Source organism: Glycine max, chromosome 14 (assembly GCF_000004515.6).
Source record: "Glycine max cultivar Williams 82 chromosome 14, Glycine_max_v4.0, whole genome shotgun sequence".
Lineage (NCBI taxonomy): Eukaryota > Viridiplantae > Streptophyta > Magnoliopsida > Fabales > Fabaceae > Glycine > Glycine max.
Window position 1 is genome coordinate 16,296,147 of NC_038250.2, and position 4,759 is coordinate 16,300,905.

The 4,759-nt window shown below is 35.2% G+C and overlaps 1 pseudogene; it reads left to right on the forward strand.

Moving 5' to 3' along the window:
- The first annotated feature begins 493 nt into the window (after window positions 1–493).
- On the forward strand, window positions 494–2,366 carry LOC112999336 (ATP-dependent DNA helicase PIF1-like; annotated as a pseudogene).
- Window positions 2,367–4,759: the final 2,393 nt, after the last annotated feature.

The window sequence follows — 4,759 nt, forward strand, 5'->3', positions numbered from 1 at the left end:
GCGGCTATATTTCCACCTTGAAAATCAACAACATGTTTACTGGACAGATGATCAACAAATAGGTGAAGTCCAATCAAAAAACACAATAAAAGAATCCATGTTCACAGCTTGGATGCATTCTAACAAAATATATTCTTATGGATGGGATCTTACATATCATCAATATATCTCAAGATTTGTTTATGTCACCCGCAAAAGATGCTGGCAACCAAGAAAACAAGGGAATGCAATAGGCAGACTCATATGGGTCCCACCTTCAGCTGGTGAACTGTTTTACCTTAGAATGATGCTATCCACTGCCAAAGGTGCACAGTCTTACAGTGACATTAGAACAGTCAACGGTCTGGTATATCCTACATTTAGGGAAGCATGTTTTGCAAAAGGCTTCCTAGGTAGTGGTCAAGAATTTATTAGTGCTTTACAGGAAGCTAATAATTGGGGTACTGCACACTACCTAAGAAAATTATTTGTCAAGCTTTTATTTATGAACACCATGGACAAATCAGAATATGTTTGGCAACAGACATGGCAATGGATGGCAGATGATATCATATTCAATCATAGAAAACAAGGTGATTTTATATATTCTAAATAAATATTGTTTACTCATAATCATTATGTTTATTATTTTGCTAATCACAGGTATTCGCCTTGCTGAAAAGGAAACAATTCATTTATGCTTAACTGAGATTGAGAATATGCTACAAGTGAACATAAGAAGCTTGCGAGATTTTCCATCCATGCCATACCCAATAGGATATGCACCAAACCAACATCATAATAATCTGATCCATAATGAAATGGCATATGACAAAGAAATGTTAGCAGAACAATACTACACGGCATACCAATTGCTGACAGGTACTCACAAATTATGACACATTTGATATAGGAACTCCTTAATCACAATAGTATATATTACTATTTGTTAATGTGTGAATATATAATTACAGATGAGCAAAAAACTATTGTCAATACCATTATGTCTGTGGTTAACACTCAATCAGCTGCAGTTTACTTTCTCTATGGATATGGTGGAACTGGCAAAACATTTGTTTGGACAACCTTATCATCTGGTATACGCTCCAATGGTGGAATTGTTTGTACAATTGCTTCATTACTATTGCCTGGTGGTCGGATTGCACATTCCAAATTTGCTATACCAGTCCCTGCAACAGAAAATTCAACATGCAATATTCATCAAGGCAGTGAGTTAGCTGAATTATTAAAGGTTACAAAACTAATAGTCTGGGATAAAGCTCCAATGTGTCACAAATTTGCATTTGAGGCACTAGATAAAAGTCTTAAAGACATCATGCAAAACAATCTGCCTTTTGGAGGGAAAATTATGGTTTTTGGGGGAGATTTCAAACAGATCTTGCCAATTGTTCCAAAAGGTAATCGCTCAGACATCGTCCATGCAACTATAAATGCATCATACATTTGGGACCATTGCCAAATTCTTAAACTTATAAAAAACATGAGATTGCTATCAAATGCTCCCCAACAACCCAACAATGAAGAAATCAAACAATTTTCACATTGGCTACTTGACATAGGAGATGGAAAAATTGGACAATATAATGACGGATTTTCAGAAATCACTATTCCAGATGACTTTCTCATAAAAAAATTATGATGATCCTATCCATGCTATTGTTGAAGCCACCTATCCCAGCTTGATAGATAACTACAGTGACACATATTACTTGCAAAAAAGAGCTGTTCTTGCCTCTAAAAAAGAAATTGTTGACAAAATAAATGATTATGTCCTATCACTTATACCCAATCATGAAAAAGAGTATTGCAGCGCAGATAGTATTGATAAATAAGATGAATTGCTCAACCCTGCTTTTGCATTATTGCCACCTAAATTCCTATATTCATTGCAAACATCAGGTATACCTAATCATAAATTAAAACTTAAGGTTGGAACTCCAATCATGCTATTACGAAATCTCGACCAGACTGATGGCCTGTGCAATGGAACTAGGCTCATTATCACCAAACTCGGATCTAATGTGATTGAGGCTGAAGTAATTACTGGGTCTAATTCAGGAAATAGGACATACATACCCAGAATAAATATGTCTCCTTCTGAATCTCCATGGCCATTCAAACTTATAAGGAGGTAGTTTCCATTCATAGTTTCTTATGCTATGACTATAAACAAATTTCAGGGACAATCATTACACCACATAGGACTGTATTTGCCACACCCAGTTTTTAGTCATGGCCAACTATATGTTGCACTCTCAAGGGTCAAAAGAAAAGATGGACTTCATATTCTCATACATGACAATGATGGTAATCCAAAAAATATTACCACTAATGTTGTTTACAACGAAGTCTTTGCCAATTTATAAAAAGGTATCCTTCCATCATACAATACAATTATGCTGTCGCATTAATTACACCTTTCTGTTTGTTTGTTTTATTCAGTCTGACATATAACACATGCACTATGTATGTTGTTGCATTCCAAAATTGTTATAGTCACTTCGGGGAATTCAATGAAACTTCAACTAATTTATTTAATTCTACATTATATTCTATTTTACTCCTTTTGTTCAGTTTGACATATAACACATATACCATGTATGTTGTTGCATTCCAAAATTCCTATACTGACTTCGGGGAATTCAATCCAACTTCAACAAATTTATTTAATGCTGCAAATGTTATCTGAAAAATTTATATTACATGGTCAATATCAAATTGCTTATTTCATGGTAATTTATTTATATAACTACAAATCATACAATAATTTATGAAATACACGTATAAATCCATATTATGGTTAATTAAATTGAAATCCTTTTCTATTTAATGTGATTTAACGAAAATGTTTTCCAACTACCTGGACCACCCCTGCACATTTTGTATTCGTGCTTACACTCCTATACGATTGATTTTTACACTTCCACTTAGTCTACAAATAAATCCAACTTCAATCCTTTAATATTTAATATGATATGATATGATATGATGAATATGAATGATATCATATGATTTAATTTAATGAAAATGTTTTTGAAGTCCCTGGGGTGCTGGACCATCCATCCACAGTTTGTATTCATGCTTTCAGTCCTATTCCATAACCTTTTGAACATCCACTTACTCTACAAATAAATTCAACTTATATTCACTGTCAAATTAAAATTACACCAACGAATCCGTATTCCTAATAAATACACTGCACAACTGCTGCTCAACCCTTACTTTTCTCGATACGTACACGCTTCCTACACGCTTCATATCCCCGCTTACTCTGCTATCAGATTGCCTTCTAAACTTCCACTTTGTTTACAAAAAAAAATCCGCTTTCCCATCCCACATAAGACTTACACCACTAAGGCACTATCGTAATAAATGCACTAAGACAATTACTGCAGTTGTATCTCCCTATACTACATCAGATGTAATCATTATCGAGAGATGTCAGCGCTGTATAGGGTTGTGACTCTTCACAACTCTTTTTTGCATCGTTCAACAACAAAGAGTCACCATTTAATTTAATTTCTTAATTAAATCAATCATTATATCGATATAACACCACCGCCACTTACAACACTTCTATACACATATATCTACGTATAGTACACATCCTCTTCATCTTCTTCGCATTCTGCCAAACCAAACTAAACTCCCTATTCATCTTCTTTGCATCCAAGAGTCACCATTTAATTTGTTAATTAAATCAGTCATTATATCGATATAACACCACCAACACTTACAACACTTCTATACATATATATATACCTATACTGCACTTCGTATTCATCCTCTTCGCATCTTGCCAAACCAAACTAGACTCCCTATTCATCTTCTTTGCATTCTTATGGCCACTTCCGCATCACGCTCCACTATTGTAATTTATTTCTTCTTCTTCTCATTTTCATCTTTCTTATATCTGTTTCCTCTATTCCTTTGGTTACTTAATATTTTCACATTATTCGTATAGTTCCCACGCGATCCAATGGACAACATAAGATTCACCGTACCTTTCAGAGTTCAAAAGGTAACATTTCACATAAAAAAACGTTTTCTACTTAACTGCATTTCCATTTTTTTCAACTGCCTCGCCTTACTTTCTTTGCCTGCAGAACCTTCTCCAAGTTCCTTTCGCCTATCACAGGCAATGGCTGCGCAACTACCCCAAATACGTTTTATTCCACTACGATGGCGAGATACATTTCATTAGGGTAAGAACACTCGGTACTAAATGCTTTTTTGCTGATGGCTTGAATGATTTTAGAAGGGCACACAACCTCCACGAAAGCGTGATTCTACGTTTGGTCACCGATGACAAAAACACCACTTTCACCGTTCATATTGACGGACCTGCACACCACCACTCTAGCCTAAAACCCATCATTTATAGAAGGAGATACATCTTTACTATTGATATCACAGATGATATGCTACAGCAGAACCTACCTTTAGTGCGTTATACTACACTTTTTTCAGTCTATCATACTTTGTGGTTTCCTCATCAATTTGTTTAACCATTCTTTCTTTTGATGATACAAACACTTCCTACAGCGGCTTCCAAATTTGTGTATGGCTCCAAAAAAAGTATTACCATCCACCACGGACTTTCAAAATCCACCAAATGGCCACTCACCATCCACCATGACATCCCTGTCATTACACAACCATGGTTCAACTTGATTCATGAAAAATATTTAAGACCCGGAGATGAGGTAGTATTTTACTACCGTTTTCATGACCATGCATGGGAGCTGCTCATAAGGAA